The sequence below is a fragment of the Plectropomus leopardus genome, chromosome 17 (assembly GCF_026936395.1).
Source record: "Plectropomus leopardus strain MGB_pleo_1.0 chromosome 17, ASM2693639v1, whole genome shotgun sequence".
Lineage (NCBI taxonomy): Eukaryota > Metazoa > Chordata > Actinopteri > Perciformes > Serranidae > Plectropomus > Plectropomus leopardus.
This window is the reverse complement of record NC_142192.1, coordinates 21,559,758-21,577,895: the sequence shown is the minus strand read 5'-3', so window position 1 is coordinate 21,577,895 and position 18,138 is coordinate 21,559,758. Positions and strand designations below refer to the sequence as shown.

General features: G+C 40.5%; 1 long non-coding RNA gene across 2 annotated transcripts in view; it reads left to right on the top strand.

Moving 5' to 3' along the window:
• LOC121957564 (uncharacterized) overlaps positions 1-18,138 on the top strand; it is a 40,534-nt gene that overhangs the window by 9,095 nt on the left and 13,301 nt on the right. For both annotated transcript variants that reach the window (XR_015779399.1, XR_006106792.2), the window contains exon 7: positions 4,568-4,616. This is a non-coding gene — a long non-coding RNA (uncharacterized LOC121957564). The remainder of the gene's footprint in view (positions 1-4,567; positions 4,617-18,138) is intronic.

The following is an 18,138-nucleotide window of genomic DNA, read 5'->3' as shown; positions in this document are numbered from 1 at the left end:
TAAAGCCGAGGTAGATGAATGTGAGTTTACAAATGTGCAGACATGTTCATACGCACACACACACACACACACACACACACACACACACACACACACACACACACTCACAGCAGCCCTGTGCTCTCTATGTCAGCCCGTCTAAGCTTCTTCCCCTCCCCCCTCTCAACATCTCTCTCCCCTTTTTGTCCCCCTCGCCCTCTCCTTTTCCCTCCCGCTCGCTCTCTCCTGCCTGCTAGCACTATTTCAAGCCTCTGCCGAGGAGAGAGAGAGAGAGAGAGAGAGGCAGAGACACACAGATGCGCAGTTAGAGAGAGAGAGAGAGAGAGCGAGAGAGCGAGAGGGAGGGGAAAGCAAACAGGATTTAGAGTTCAAGTGCACGTGCAGAAAATAGGCTGAATAGAGGAGAGTCGGAGCAAAAAGGAAACCAGGAAAGGAACGGCAGGGGCGGGAGACAAAGCACACAGTAGCGTTTTCTCTTCTTCTTTCTTCCTCTCTATTTTCTTCTCAAGGAAAGATGAGGTATTAGTCGTGAAATAGGGGGGGACAAAAACTGAAAAGGACAAAATTCAAATACCGTGAGCGTAAAAAAAAAAAAAGACCAAAAAAATGTATTCCTATTCCTGCCCCCTCCTCTTTTCTCTCCCCACAAACCAACTCCTCCTCCATCCCTCCCTCTTGGATATTTCTCCATGAACCCCCAGTCTCTCTCTCTCTCTCTCTCTCTCTCTGTCTTCTCGCTGGCTCTCCTTTCTCTCTCCTCCCACCTCTTCACACACACACACACACACACACACACACACACCCCGGAGTCCTTCCCACTCCTTCCCCTCACGCGCGCTTACTATCCACTTTCACTGGAGACCGACCACAACGAGCTCTGTTTTACTTCTTCATTTAAAAAAAAATGTTTTTGCTTGTCATTCTTTGCTTTTAGTTAAGCCCTCATGTACGGACGCACCGTCACCCCTCCTATGCGTGGCGCCCCTGAAAAACTCAGGCCGTGGATTGTGCCTACGTTAGACTGAATGCCACAAATCGCTTGTCCTCTCCTGTTAACAGCTTTTTCTACTCCTCTGCAGTATTTTTTAAACAAGTTTTATAAGAACTCGACCTCAGTTTAGAGATCGTATCTGTATTCTGAAGCGGGAGCTGAGGGTGGAAGAAAAGGAAAAGAGTGTCTGATGAAAGGATAGATGAAGGGGACAGAGGCAAAGAATGAGGGGAAAATGGAGAGCATGGTCTGCGGGAGAAAGAGAAAGAGAGAGGTAGGAGAAAGAGTACCGGCACTGGCAAGAAAAACAGGAGGGGGAAGAGAAGAGAAGGGGGACCAGTAGGGGATAGACTTAGGAAGGAGGGACGGCCGGTCAGGAATTGGCAAAAATCGCGGGAAAAAGGAGAAAAAACAAAACTCCAGAATGAGAAGAAACTGGACTTCTCGAGAAAACTCAGGCTCGCGCTCCGTGGTCGCCTTTGATTTTTGCTTTTTGCCATATTTTTTCATCACTTCTCGGGTCACCCTCTCATTCATCTGTGAGTATACTGTACGTCCTTTTCCTTTCCCATACATGCATCCTCTCTGCCTTTCCTTTTTTTCCTTTAAAGCATTCTCCTCTCCCCCGCCTCGCCTTCACTTCATTTTTCAACTTCTTTTTTTTTTCCTTGTTTGAGAAATGTGTTCCCTTGGTTGCTAATCCCCCCATCCTGTTCGTCTATCCCATCTCGCGCTCCACCTCTCTCCCCTCTTTCACTGTCTTTCTCTCTTTCCTCCTTCAGCTCCTCTTTATCGCGGGTTATCGCTGTTCTCTTTGCCTCTCCTTGAAGGATTACCTCTGCTCACATTTAGATGAGGGCTTTGGAAAGGGATCACTGAGGAGTCACCCGGTTTCGGGGGGCCCATGCATGGGAGGCTAGCATATGAAGGAGGCAGGGTGTGTGCATTTTCTGTGTGTATCTATCTGTGTTAGTCATGTGTATCCGTGTGTCCGTGCATGTGTGTGTTAGTATGTCGGGGTGTGATTTAGAGTTAACGGAGCCGGCAGTGGTGGATGGTCACTCCTGCTCACGCATGCGCGGAGTCGCACAATCACGTTTCATGTTTCATATCCATAAAATGATTGTGTGATGTTGTTAGTAATGAAATAAGCAAAAAATGAAAGGCGAGACGTCGGACCTAGCCGAAACAGAGAGTTGAAAATGCTGTAAGTACTGCGAGATTTCTTCTTCTTCTCTCATTGCATATTTCACTCCTCCCATGCTTCTCCCCCTTTTTCTATCCCATCTTCCATCCGTTCATCCGGGTATCCCCAATCTATCTGTTGGTCCGCCTGTAAAGACAAAACCCACGGTCCAAGATGTGGTTCGGTATCAGCCAAAGATAAAGGTGGATTCAGGGCGTAAGCTAAGTAATAAACTGGAGTCAGCAAGTTTTTTTCTTTTCAATAGCGTGCACATTTGGACGAGATTACTTTTGTTTGATGCGGTGAAGTTGCAGGTAAAGACGGAGGCTTTGATGCAAATTACTGCATGTCTGCTATGTAAAGATGTCGACAATAGTGGCTTACATGAACGCGTTATTGTACTGTAAGTACAATGGGCCTGAAAAGAGGCATAAAATGTTCGTCCATTTGCAGTCCATCTGCTGTAACCTCCATCGAGTATACCTTTTTCTCCCGTGGTATCAGCCTCAGATATCTCCTGGCATCTCTTTCCCTTCCCTTTTTTCCTCTCCTGTGTTATATATCCGTCTGCTCTGTGTTTTATATTTACATAGCCTCCTGTTATCTCTGTCCGCATTTTCTCGATTACTTGTCACAGTTGTTATCTGAATCTAAGATTGTCCACTGGTATCGTTCTGAGGGGAGTGTGTGTGTGTGTGTGTGTGTGTGTGTGTGTGTGTGTGTGTGTGTGTGTGTGTGTGTGTGTGTGTTTACATGTGTGTTTCTATAAGAGCTCAAAAACCCTTTGATTGTTTGCGCTGGTCGTTTGTGTTTTGTCTTTGTGTATCACCTGTTTGCGTGTGAAGCACGCTTATTAAAGTTATGTGAGGACATCGTCAAAAAAAAAAAGTTTGGATTAAAAATAGCTCAGACCTTTTAAAAAATACATATGGGGAAAAACAGAAGCTAATTGCATAGCCGAGGCTGTTAGATAACAGCTATTGGCCTAGTTTTGTAATAATATTCAGTGTCTACATGTGTGCTAAATTAATTCATATGCAGTGACTTGATTAATACACAATAATACAACTTTTATGGGCAGAAAGGAATCACTGCATTCTGTGATGAACCAAGCAGGGAGGACGCTTTTGTGTAGTGGCGTCCCGGGCTCGACCTTTCTGTGACCTCCACTGTAGCTCTCAATAAAATGAAGGGAAATTATTTGATGTCAAAATTTTGCAGGACCTAAACGTCCTACCTTTTTTTTTTCAGCTAAGATACAAGATGGTTAACAGAGACAAATCCCCCCTCCAGAACCACCAGCTCGTGCTTTTTTGTTTTCAAATTTGACTTTCAGCAAACCTGCCTAGCAACTTTGATTCCACTCCTGAGGGGATTTGATGGTAATGTCAGTGTAGTGGGACCCCCAGGTTATGAAATATTACTCAGACAGACCTGGCGTTATGTAATCTTACATAACTGAGGCGGCAGCTCAGCAGGGTCGTGATCAGAGGCTCTGGAGGAGAAGCTATATGGGTCTGCTTATGGTATGAACTCACTGGCAGGGTCAACACACTCTGGGCCTTAAAGGGGAAGAGGCCCCGGCTGCATAAAGATACTGCAGTATTCACACATATGGACGTAAGTGCCTGACACCTAAAGGCTGAGGAAACAGAATAACCTCACCTATAGTAGGAACAGTTTGCTGCAGGCTGTCTTTACGTTTCTGTGAAATTCGACAGACCTCGTCCTGTTTAAACTTAAGACTTCTATGTCCTTAATTAACTTTAAACCATTTACTCTGATTGAATTTCATGTCTTTGCTTAAAAAATGTGCAAACTTCTAAAGATAGCCTGCCCAAAACTACGGCATATTTTCCCATAATATTCGAGGTACCACAGTTCGCAGTCGTGATCCATGATTCTCCACCAGCTCTCTGTGAATCTCATGTGTTTCTCATTCATAATTGATGACATTTAACCGCAGCATACATTAATGGATTGAACAGACCTCAGGAATTCCCATGCAAGCTGCCATTGTGTGTAGCAGGTTTGAATTTGTGCTGCTGAATTTGTGTTTTCCCAGCTGGAAACTGACAAGTGCTAGTACAACAGCCTAGCAGGCCTGGTGTGAAATACAACTAGTACAATAAAATGCCTGCAACATTTAGAAGTGTTGTATAAAATGGAGCATTAAAAAGATCTTGATATATCATAAATTAAATACCACAAGGGTGACATGACTTTAAGTGAAGAATGGGGCTGGATTCAGGCTTGCTTACAGACAAATAAAAGACAGATAATACAGAATTAGCTCATAAATAATATCAAGGACATCATGTTTTACAGAATACCTAAAATCCCCGGACTAATTACGATGCAAATAATGTATATTTATGTCTGTTTTTCAGGTTCAGCCTCTGAGACAACCCAAACTTTTTAACCGAAGATTTTTCTAAGGTAAGGACAGTTTTATTGTACATTTATTTAACTCAAAAAGAGTCCAGAATGAACAACAAATCCTTAACGCTTGTGTACATCTATGTTTAGACTGAGCGTAAGTATAGGTTTGTTTAAAATCAAGTGCTTTACTGAGTAGAGTTTTGTTTAATGGCACTCAGCACTCAGGAACACTTGGTCAGCCATTTTAGTCTATGGCCCGATCGAAACGTCAATGCACCATCAGAATAATTGAATTACTCTTCCCTGAGTCATTCTGTCGTGATCAACCTCACAGATATTTGCTAACTTGGCCGTTGTTAAAGCAGCTCGCAGGCAATCTCTCATTTCACTGACACGCCTTTTTGAGTCAGTTTGGTGTAACACTGTTGGCTGTGACTTATCTTAGTAAGCAACAAGTGGAAGGGTCATCTGTTGGTCACGTCCCGATTATCAGATGTTGCTGAAAAGTGAGAGAGTGCGGGGATAAAGAGCGGCCTGTGGTCTCGCCTAGAAGCTAGCTTTGGAGATGCCTCACATTACATTTTTGTCTTTGTGCTGATGTCACCCCTGTGCCCCCGGTCCAGCAGCAGGAGAATAAGAGCTACATTCTGCCTCTGCGACACAATAGAGCCCTTCTTGCCCTGATATTTTCACAATGTGTTTTTGCAGGGCCCTTTGCACACAAAGACCGTTGATTCAGAGCTAGTTGAGCTGTGCACTTTACCTGATATTTCCATTCTTGTCGAAGTTGTTTGCTCAGAGATTTGAAGCAGTTTGCCTCCACTGTCAGCACGAGCTTTGTAAATACACTGCAGGTCATTTATTCGATTTCCAGATTAATTCGCAGCACCTACTCAAAGTGGGAAATGTTAATGCTGCTTCATAAATGGTGACTCAGCAGCATGTGTGTATTTGAGACTGTTAGTGATGTTTTTCGTGGGTCAGTGACAGAGACGCCATGTGAGCCACTGCAGTACAGTACGGTGGTGTGGCATGGGTTAATGTCTGAGGACCGGAGGAATGTGTTCGGGTCGACAGGGAGAATTCCTCAGTCTTGCGCGACTAGGTCACTGCACTGACGAGAGTCTGCCACCTATTTTAGCATGCGCACTGCCTTCCTCTATCTTTTTCTAATTCTGCCTCCCTGTCTTTCTCTCCCTCTCCCCTCGTTCTCCTCTGTCTGGCACCAAGTCTGTCCTTGTTTCTCCCCTTCCACTCTCTTCCTTTACATCATTTCATCCTTTGTTCTTCTTGCTCGCTCTTTGTTTGTCCCCGTCTCTTTCTTGTGTCTCTTTTAGTTAATCTGTCAGTCTGTCTTTCAGTCACGCCGTCTATTTTGCTGTCCTAGTTTGCCTCATGTTTTTTTCCACTCTTCATTCTGTCTCGTATTTGTCCCCATGCACTTTTTGCTGGTGTTTTTCGTCTTCATATATTCATGCCTCAAGGTGTTTCTACTCCAGCGTCATTATTTTGTCATTGTCATCTGGTTTATCCATTCCAACCATTCCTTCTTTCTTTTTTGTATCAAGTCTGTCTCTCCCTCTCTGTCCTTTTTCTGGGCACACAGAGTGCTGCAGGGAGGACATTTTTATTTGTAGGCCAGCCCAGAAGTTAGCTTCACTCTGGTTCCCTCGACAAAAAGCCAATAGGATTTTCCATTGGATTTTGGACAACTGCAGGAAATAAACTCACTGGCAAATAAAAGTTTATGAGATAATCTCACAGATTAACACCACTATGATTTAAAAAAAAAAATGCGATGCATGATATATTTCTTGATATTCTTAAATCTCCTCTAAACTACTGTAGACTACTAAAATACAAAATAATGAAATAAACTAGAGTTACAATAAAATTAAATAAAGTAGCTACTGTCATATAAAATCAAATTAAGCACTGTTATATTAGAGTTAAAAAAATTATTGTTACAATAAAATAAATCAAAGCAGATCCACATGGTGCTTTTATTTTTCTCGGCTCGTCTCAGGCCGGAGGTGTTGATATTTTTGCTGTGAAGTTGAAGCTTCCTGTAAACAGAAGTTATTTTGCAGTTAGTGGAAAGTTAAACTATTACAATGGTGCAGTTAAACTTGATGTTGCATCATGTCAACATCATCCCCACAAAGTTTCCAACTTGTAACCATGTTCGGCATTTGATGATGTATAATATTGCCAACAACCTCTGTTGTCTAGTCTAGTTTAGCCAGTTGTTTGCAACTGCCTTTTTTTAAGACACTTAAAAGATTGAAAATAAACTATTTACTGATGTATTTTATGCCATAGTACAACAGGAGAAAATATCTTTAGCTTGTGTTAACCACTGACCTTATTTCACTCATCTAATCAAAAAGTCATTCAAAAACCTCTGACTTAGAGACGAGGAATCCAGCACAGCAAAAATGCTAACTCATTTCCAGGCTTTAGGACTCATTAATGCAGCACTCTACTGAGCTCAGTGCTGCAGGTGCTTTCAAGAGGACACAGCGGGAGTGCAGGGGAGTGAGACAAAACACATAGACATATACATTCTCTATGCTTGTGAAATGACACTGGCGTGCTCGTTATTAATGCAGTGCTGTAGGATACATATGGTGCCTGGTGGTGCTGGTCGTATATGATTTATACGGTGCGTTCACAGGCCGAGGGCTTTCATACCAGCTATCTGTATTCCTGAGTGAAGAAGTTTGAAGAGTCTCACCTTTTCATTGGCTGACAGCGGGGGTGACAGACAGACCCCCAGGTACCGGAGTGTTTCCGCTGATGGCAGATGTGGCGATTTGACACAGTCTGAACCTCGCACACATGCTCTCTGAATGGAAACACGTTTCTCTTTTTACACAGATGTAGGCTGTGCACAGTCGTAGACCTCACGCAGAGGGATATCTGCAGCCACACCAGGAGATTCTCTTGTTCTTGCGTGCTCTACATCCGGAAACATGTGAATTACTTGTGAAATACCTGGCGTAAATGTTTCATGATTCATTGTTTCATTTTATTTTGGTGAAGTGGTTTGCCACATTAACATAACAATTGTTAGAAGTTTAAAAAACAGTATTAAAAAGTATTTTAGAACATTTTTCTGTGATTGACAACACGCCTCAACATCTGAACTATTTCCTTTTCCTATGTGAACAATTCTTTCACGCTGTATTATTGACTGCTCTGTCGTCCCCATCTTGTAGTACATTTAGGTTAAAACCAATGTCAATTATTTTATCAATTCACCGTTCATAGTTTGGTCTTTAAAGTATCAGAAAATGGTAAAAAAAAATGTTTAAGTGTTTCCCAGAGGCCAATATGACATTTTTAAGTGTCTTGTTATTCAGATTACTGTCATAGAGGAAGTGAAGAAACAAGAACATATTTACTTTATTTAAATATTTAGCCAAGAAGATGGAATCAGATAATTTTGCCTTTTGTTTTATAATTTAAGAAAATTAATCAAAATAAGTTATCAATTGAATTAATAGTTAACAACTTACAGATTAATTGTCCAATCGTTGCAACTCAATTGGGCTGTGGGAAAAAAAAATGTTTTTTTCCACCATTTCTTTTTTTTGAATGGCTGAATTGTAAATTTATTTAAAAAGACAAATTAGTCAGTAATGAAAATGATTGCAAGTTGCAACCCTAATAGACACATGTATACAAAAAAAAGTTTTAAACACTGTGATTGACAGCGTACCATAGTAACTATTGTGTTCAATTATTAACTGTAATGTCATGCCAGTCTTGTATCCCATTTTGGTTCAAACTAAATTATTAAGTGAAGAGTGTAATTCCATGAAAGATATTCAGTATTAGGGAAACTATGACAAAGTAGCTTGTAATGAAGCATTAATATTTACACATGCTACACTAAATTGATTTCATTCTCAACTATATGTGAGGCCGAACTAAGTTAGGTAACAAAAATCTCCAAATTGGACTCACAGAGAATTTTGGGATACATCTCTATAAATGCTATTTTAATCATCTCAAAACGTGTGTAACTCTGCATGCGTGTCTGTTCGTGTGTGTGTGTCGGCTCAGGCCCGCCACCCAGCACCTAAAGCCCTGGCAGTTTCAGACAGTGAGGGGAGGTGAGACGTGAGTAATAGCAGTGACTGATGATGTCACAGACAGCATTGCGCCGCTTCAGCTGCCCCCCTGACCCGGCTTTAGGATGGCGGCAGCAGCGCGCAAGCACCCGTGGGTAACACACGCCAAAGCACATTAGAGGCAGGGAGATGGAGAGAGGCGGGGATGGAGCACACAGAACACAGCTCAGGGGGACAGAGAGAGAGACAGAGAGACATAGAGAGACAGAGAGAGATAGAAAGAGAGAGAAGGGGGGCTGTCAGATTAAAGAAGGGAGACAGGAAGAAAAGCTGAGAGACATGGCGATGTTTGCCTCTCCATGCTTTTTTTTAGCAGACTGTCTGGTTGGAGTTGATGTTCTACATCATTGCCTCAGGTATCTCTCACTGTCTCTCCCTGTCTGTCTCTCTGTCGGCTTTGCTTCCTCTATCAAACAAAATGAGTCTTTGCACGAAAAGAAAAAAGAACCCTGATAGACGGTTAGAAAACAAATAGACAACAATTTTGAAGTCATTTATCAAGAAAAAATGCCAACCATTTTCTGGCTTCAGCTTATCAGACGCGAGGAATCTCAGCTTCTCTGTTTCTGATATCATTGTCACTGGAATCTCTAGATTTGCACAGTTGGTCGGACAAAACAAGATATTTGAAGATGTCAGCTTGAGCTTGTGATGGGCATTTGTCAACTATTTTCTGACGAATTACAGACTAAACAAATGAGTGAATCTTCAAAAAAGATAACCGAGTTGTCAACAATCAAAATTAACTGCAGTCCTACATATAATCTATTCCTTGTCTCTCTAATGTCTTCCTGCTTTTGGATAAAAGACGCACACATTTCACATTTTATCTTCAGCATCTTTCTTCTTTGTATTCACGGTCACTGTCTCTCAACTTGACTCACGGTGCAAAAGGTGAAAATTTTCAAGTGAGTTCAACAAGGATGAAATGAGCGACATTGATGTAGTTGAAAGACTGCTGGGCTGGCTTCTTTAGACATCTGATAGATTGCTTCAAAAGGCAGCTGTCGCTGGCTGCAACTCCTCTCACCGAGTCTCTCCTTTGCTCCAGTGGGTCCATTGGGTGCCACAAAATATGCAATTCATGATGATTCATATGAAGTGATAGATGCATTTATGTAGCACAGAGAAACATATTGAAAGAAAATATGATGTACAGTCTAAAACCTGGCTGATACAGAAATTGTTGCCTTGATGCATATGAAGTGAGAAATTTACGGTATTTGATACAGTCATGGCTACAGACAAAATCCACATTGTATAGTTATAGATGGTATTATACTTGGTGTTATACTTTTTAGCTCACACAACTAGTTGTTTAGTCAGGCGAAAGAAATTTATTCTAATGTTTGTCATTTTTAATGAAAAATGCGAAGAAATCACTGTGTCCTGCTCCTCAAATGGGTTTTCTGGGTCCCCTATGAGTAAATTAAATAACTCCAGAATTTTGAACCACTAGGAAAAAACAGGCTATTTCAAATCATCATCTTGCGTTTTGGGAAATTGCAATCAGCAATTCTCACTATTTTCTGACATTTCCAGGACCAAACGACTAATTCACAATGAAAACAACCATTAGTTGCAGCCCTACAGTAGTTAAACTAATCACAGATAAAACCCTGATGATTATAATAATTGCATCTTATGTCAACGTTCATGCATTTGTAATAAGAGAACATAGACATAATGTGAATACAGTCAGTGTTTTATGTGTTATAATGCCAATATTCAAGGGGGTTTTAGTTGTGAGAGTTAAATTTCCACCATCATAATTTACCTTCAGCCATCTCTCATACGGTTTTTGTGTTATTTTACAGCATACGTAGATCAGTGTGTCCAAAGTTTCAACCCTAATGTTAAAAATAACAACTGTGCACAGCCAATCATACCGTAATCCATTAAATAAAACCAAATCAAATAGTTGTTTACAGGGTGAAATCATAGACTGTAAAAATATATAATGGACTTCACTACTGTGACATCATCTATTTGCTTGTGGCCTCCCGTTTTTAATAAAATGTAAATGGTTTAGGTATATGAAATTCATCCCACGTACAGTTGTCAGAAATGTTCAAATTAGCTAGAGAGACCAAAATTGTTCTTTGTACCAGGCTGTAAACGTGTGTATTTCTGCTGTAAAGTTGGACATTTTAACTCGGAGGGTCCATGATGTTTAACCCTCGAGGTTGCTGCTTGGGTGAAATGAAGGTGGCGGTTATATTTAACCTGATTCTCTCCAAATATATACATTGTACAAGTAACATTAACTGTCACTTTGCAATGTAGTGATAGTATTCAGTTCTCCCACGGCCATCCATGCTTCTCTGTCAAGGGATTGCTATAGCTATCCTCTTCAATTAAACAATATCGCTTACGGCGTACAGTGTTTTCTCTACGGCAACTGAGCTACTGCACTTAAAGCTAACAGAGGTATTTATCATTGAATTTCATCTCAAGAGCCAAGGAACCTTGAGCTGGAAGTGGAGAGTGCCCATTTACAAGCACTCAGCACCCATGTGTTTGTTTTCGCCACTATCACTTCAAAGTCTCATTCAGTTCCGACTCCCAAATGGCTCTTGATTCTTTGATCTCATTGCTGAGATGAGCAGATACTCAAAGGCGAGCAATCCTGTTTGTAATTTCAAGGAGACACTCAGAGGCAAAAGAATCTCAAATATGTTTTTCTGTATAGGTGGAAATCATAGCTCTGGTATGGTATATATCACCAATTCACACATTTTGATACATGTAACTGAGGAAATAAATGAAAAGTAAAACAGTAAATGCAGCAAATGAATGAAAAGTAAAACAGTAAATGCAGCAAATGAATGAAAAGTAAAACAGTAAATGCAGTAAAAATTGTAAATTCATGTAAATGGTATAAATATAAACACATACTTTCTGACACTTATGATTTTGAAGAGGATGACATAGATACGGCTGCATCCATCGCTTGTGTATTGCTCAGCTCAAAATAATATTCTCAAAAGTAGAAATATGATACTCAATCAAATCCCTGGTGATTTCTCTATCACAGTCTAGACGAATATAGTCGACCGGTATATCATATTTCAGCAAAAGACCTTACACATGCTGTCAGACAAGAATACAGCTTTAATCAGGCATTTCAGACCAGAAGTCTTTGGCCGAATCCAGTTATTGAAGTTTTTTTTGTGAGCAGACTCAAGACAAGAACTCAGACTAAAACCTCTAACATTTATAGCTGAAGCTATTACTTGATTTACAAGTTAATTGATCGAATGCAACTATTTGCACCTATGATAATCGATTAATCATTTCAGTCATTTTCGAAATTCCACACATTCAAGATGTGACAATTTTAGGCTTTTCACTGTATCATATAATTATAAACTGAATCTATCAAAAAAGTTATTAAAAGTCAGCTCACAGAAATTTTAAGTGGTATTTCTTTTACTTTTAAGTGCTATTTTCTGACATTTTATAAAAAAAACTAAATTGACCCATGGAAAAAATAATCAGCAAATTAATCCACAATGAAAATAACCGTTAATTTGTCGTGTTTGTCGTATTTTTCAAACCTTCTTGCAGTAAAACAATGAGAGGTTCAGTCCACTTCTATCTGAATGCTCCCTACAGGTTTTAGCTGTAAATGTCATGGAAAGTGGAAAGGTCATACTTAAATCCTTGCAAGATTTTTAATCTCATCATCTTTGGTGAAAACAGGATTCTAGCGCAATATGGAGTATTGAATTGGAGTATGGCATGGAGGTCCTGATAAGTATGGAAAAAATAAAATAAAATATGGAAACTTTTTTCAAGTATAAAATTCAGAATTTTTAAAAATAAATTGATCACACACGCAGAGTGTTTTTCATGGTGTTTGTCTCAGGTAGCCAGCGCAGCCAAATGTTAAACACTGTGTGAGTGAGCGTGGCAAAAATAAACCAGAAAATGTAATTATTGATTATTGATATTTCTGACTCATTTTTAGGTCTTGATTTTAAAAGAGACTACATAATATGGTGGAGAACAATATTATAATATTGTTTGTTCATTATGTTGTTTATTGATTTGCATTAGCTTCATTACCTAGCTACAATTGTCTGGCAACTTTTTGGCAACATAATAGCATAAATTGTCAGAATATAAACATGGATCCTCACAGTCGTCTTTTAAAGCTATCTACTGACATATTAAAAACCTTGGTATTTGTACTCAGATGTCTAATACGGTCTGAAAAATCTACCCAAGAGTCTGGAAATTTGAGTCTGGAAAAGAATGGAATTTTGAAATGGAAATGTGTAGAAACCCATTGTGAAATGAATGTATCATCTAGGCATGAAATAGAAATAAAAGGCTCAGAGAGCAGATGTTACTGTTGTAAGATATGAGATCAAGGTTTTTTTTATTCACAGCCATGATCCTCTCACCTCAGTCATCAGCAGATCGGCATCTTAACAGTGTGAAATATTTGTGTATTCTGATATTTCGAAAATATTGCCAGCTACATAGTACATTACAAATGAAAAATATTTGTAAGAGAGGATTGAAAAAAGAAAATAAGCGTTAGAGCGTTTCTTAAAGGCTTTCAGTAAAAAAAAAATCAACAAAGTGAATAAAGAGGACAAATATGTAATATTGTATTGAATCAGGATAGAGTCTGTAGAGATATGATGGAAAAAGAAGCACTGGCAGTCTCATCTCACTTATACTGTTCGCTATAACCTATTCCACACGCACATAGGTATTTTTTTTTGAAAATAGGATTTAGATTTTTTTTTTTAAATCCTGTCCACAGAAGCACTATTGAAAAATAAATTCCAAAATGCAGAATAGAAGCACTGTCATGGCATACCAAACCAACAACTGGCAATCATGCAAGAGGAAGTGCTTTTTCACATTAGGTGCAATTGATTTGCACCGTGCCCGAGTCTGATTGGCCGCCCCCTCCACCACCCCCAACACTCAGCTTTCACATTAGTAATGTTGTTCTGTATGCGGGTACAGTGGTGTTATTATCTACATGACATTTTTGTTATGCTACAGTGTAGAAAAGGCCGCTGCAAACAGAAACTGCTGCTCCAATGGCCGTCATCAACAGGGATCGGCGGAGCAGCGAGGCGAGGCCTTGCTCGGTATGTGCACATGAACCATGCTCGAAACCGCCTTCTCAATTGGATGTGGGCACCGATACGCGTACCATGCCCAGGTACATTACACAGTGTTCACAGTAGAGAAACAAACTGGGCTTTTGGGTGAAGTGTACTCATATCTGTGCCTGGGTCCGTGATGTGAAATCCCCTGAAGAAGAAGGTGTTAGCTAATCAGAAACCGAAACTGGCTGCGGGATCTGTGTCGTGGTAGTGTTAGATTATGTAGCAGTGACCTCAGTAGCGCATTTTGATGCCTGAGTGTAGTGGGAGAGTAGCTGTACATTTATGTGTTAACATGTAAAAACTAAAGTTATCGAGGTTGAAACCAGCACTATTTTGGTCACGTCTGCAATTGCACAAAATGTCGCCTCATTTGTGATGCCTCACGAAGGAGATAATGGCGCACACTTTAACATTATGAGCCAAAAACTCTTAACATCTTCATCCTGGAAGAAGTTTTCATGCATTTTCATCGACCTAAAAGGCAATTCGTGTGTGGACGAAAGGCCAAAAGGGATAGCAAAACTACATTTTTAAAAAAAAATGTACGTGTGGACTAAACCAGAGCACCACCAGTGAGGCGTATCTCTGATGCACCGCCGCTCTCCTGCCTCTCTCTCTCTCTCTCTGTTTCCTCTCTACCTCGCTTAACCATCCATTTTAACCGTCAATGACCTCAAATCACTGAGGTTTGGGTTGTAGAAATGAGTGGTCTTTCCCAAGTGTACAGTTAGTCGCTGTGCTGCTGGTAACACATCACCCATCCAACCCTCCTCCTTCTCCTCCTCCTCCTGCGGTGCATCACCCCACTCACTCGCTTTCAGTCTCCTTCTCTCTCCTTCACTCCCTGGCTTAATATTGATCTGAATTCATTTGTTTCCTATTGATCTGCCACTCCACCCTCTGCCGCATTGAACAAACACAAGGACACACACCATGCGCACACAAGCCTCATACACGCAACCGTGCCGATGCAGCTCATGTGCGTCTCTTACTAACCTTACTCATGCGCACACACGTATACGCAAAGAAAAAAAAGGCTGAAAATGCTCATTTACTAACCTGTTGTACGTGAACTGACTTGAAGGTTAATATGCACACAAACACACTGCATACTGACAAACCCGCAATAGCACACTCTTTGTCTGAGAGATTTCAGAGGCTGAAAACACGAAGGTTTGGAGAGGTCTCAGCTCGAGCATCAGACAAGCTAATGACATACAAAGGAATCTGGATTCCATATTGATCCAACACCTCAGGAGTGAGATGAAAACACAGGCAGTCCAAGGCTGGCACCGCCGGGCGGTGCAATTTCGGCTGCAGTTCATTTCTCAGGTTTTTTTGAATCATACTCAGAGTCATTAGTTCAACAGATGAAATGAATTCAGCTCGGTGGCAATTGTTCAGGGAGGTGTGCGAGCTGTCATTTGTGGCAGTAATTGTGTGTTTCTTGAAAACCCTTCATAGTCTTCAGAAAAAAAATGCAAATAAGTCAATCATGTTTAAGGCTGCGTTGTATTCATTGATGGGCTTTCCCAAAACTGCTTCATAAGAAATAAAGAAGAAAGTAAGAATGGGATGTAGTGTCTTAAAAGCCCAGGGCAAAATGTAAAAAATTCACAGTTATTCATAACTAAAATGTAATATATGAGCATGTGTTTAACCCCTTGGCTTGATTTCTTACAAAAACATGGAAAGAAGGCAAGGAGCGACTTTGAGAGAAATGACCTAAAAATTAGCAAAAAAAAAAAAAGGAAGAAATATACCTGAAAATTGCTATTAAGTATTTGCGCCACCATGACGCTGTATGTGCGGATAACTCATAATGAACCACAGTGGTCATGTTCATGGTAATGAAGGAACATTATCACAAAGTGCAACTGCCTGGCTCATTGGTGTGTATTAATAGTTTTGGGACCACAGTAAAGCTCTGTGACACAGAAGAATTAAATCTATCAGACTTATGCTAAAACAAAAATAATTATAGTCAGCAGGCGTCTGATGTCTAATTTGCGTTATCATTGAGTGATTCAGTGCCATTTCACTGAAATGTTACCTTTCTGTGTCCTCAGTTCAGAATTTCAATTGTTTGCTCTGAAGATGCTTGGTGCTTTTTCGGGGTCCAAAATGAGCACCAACCAAGTGCCAAAGGCAGGTAGATTTTCCGTTTGACGAGTAAATCGCGGAAGGCTATCCCCCACACTGGCAGGTACCTAAATTTTCATGCAGGAAAAAACAGTTTCAGTGTTGTTTGTGGGCGCACTGCTTCTGTCCTCTGCCGTAAAGTGTCAGAGTTTAACACATGCATGCATACGTCTAAACAGTGCCACAAAACTGACCATCTCTAGTGCTCCTGTAGTTTCTTGGCACTGGTTACGAAGCGAGACAGCAGCTATTCTGCTAATTTATCACTTGCCAGCAGTCTGCGAAGAAGAAAGTGATTATGGAAGAGAGTGAGAGGTCTCATGTGGAGGTTTAAGTTGATTAAAATGATTGATGATGATGTATAAGTGTATTTAATTGCAAATACTCAATATATTTAAAAAAAAATGCTTCAAACTTTCCTCCACCCTCTTTAAGTTTGTATTCAACATAATACCTTAGTATATAGTATCTTTTTGTCTATAATATGCTCAACTGCTGGATCTTTTCATCAGTTCCCTTGGCTGCTGACTCAGAAATTTAATTTCGGACACTGTTTTCTTCTTGTAGTGGTGCTTCAAATTGCTGCTTTGAATATGGTTGAAAACAGCAGTGTGCAGATGTCCAAAAATTTATAAAAGGTGCATGGTTGTGGAAAAAATTACAAAACAAACACTTGCACTCAGAGGAAATTTCACTTATTTAATATGGCCAAAAATGAGTAGACACAGATGCATTTCAGCACATGAGCCATCATCAGTGTGACCTTTAGTTGAAACACATCCATGTCTTTTCCTTTTTGCCCATTTTAAACAAGTGACATTGCCAGTGGCAGTGTTTCCGACTTTACTAATTGCCAGGGTATTGATATATATATGATGAGACATACTGATTTTGACCTGCCTGTGGAAAGAATGAACTTGTAAAAGTCTGTCCATTCTTGATTAAAAAACGCTGTACGAAAGGTGAATTTTCCTGCACCAATTTGTTCCTTTTCAATTTATTTTCTTGCCTGTCAAAATAAAAGTCCAATACTGCTGAAATGATTTTATTGGCGGAGACAAATGCACATGTTCTAATATTGACAGGGGTGTGTTCCCTCGCCCTCCCTGAAACTACCTATGCCCATGTGCGCATCTCACTTTGGTTGCAATGCTTATCGGTATGCCTCGACCTGACTGGCCGAGTAGCATCATGTGAGATGATTTAGTGCATGCAATTGCTCTGTGAGTTTCCTGGTTTTTAAATCAGTGCTGTAAATGCTGCACTGGTTAGAAGCAATCTATCAAAACGTGGTCTTTCCCATTAATTTATCGGTTCTATGGGTGCGGATAGCACGTTGTCTGGGGCCCAGACCCAGGGCATGGAGAAAGATGATAGGCTAACAAGGGTGACGAATTTCTGTCATTATGCTAAAAAGGGGAAAGGTTCCCCCACGTCTCTGCTCAAATCATCTACTGCTTATAGTCATGAGGTTTAGTTTATAGTTGTTTTTCGTCTGCTTTCTTCACAAGAATTTATTGATAAAATAAAGAGTGTCACCAGCTTCTGCCTTCAGTAAGCTGTGACAGGTTGACCAGCCTTTCTGCGGCCCCACCAGCCACTCCAAATTTTTAGTCGGTGGCATCAAGTTGCCATGACACCAGACTGTTTTTCCTGCCCTCTGACCTCGTTTCAGGACATGCTGTGCTCAGTCAGTCTGCATCTCCAGCAGCGGCTTGAGTTCAAAGGGCCCGGGGGGAAAGGAGGCAAGGGGGAGAGTCTGTGCTTCCTCTCGATAATATTAGATAAGATCCACCGCAGGCTATACTCGCTCTCCCTAAGTGCATGCATATATACGTACACATGTGGGAATTATTGAGTGTGTACTGACACAAAAGCCGCACATCTCCATCTCTGTTGTCTTTGTGTTGCAGCATCATAATTATTGCATTTGTTTGGTTCACTGCTGTTTAATTTATAATGTCTGATTGTCTTTTCCAACATTATTAATGTATTATTCATCACCATTGACTTTAACCGTCTCTGCTATACATGTATTTTTGTACCACCATCTCATTCATGCTTTGTTGATGGCACCGTATTCATTCTCACCATTATCTCCCACTTTGTTAATCCATTTCATACTCTGCAGACGACGTTTGATGCTTCCCCCGTCATAAA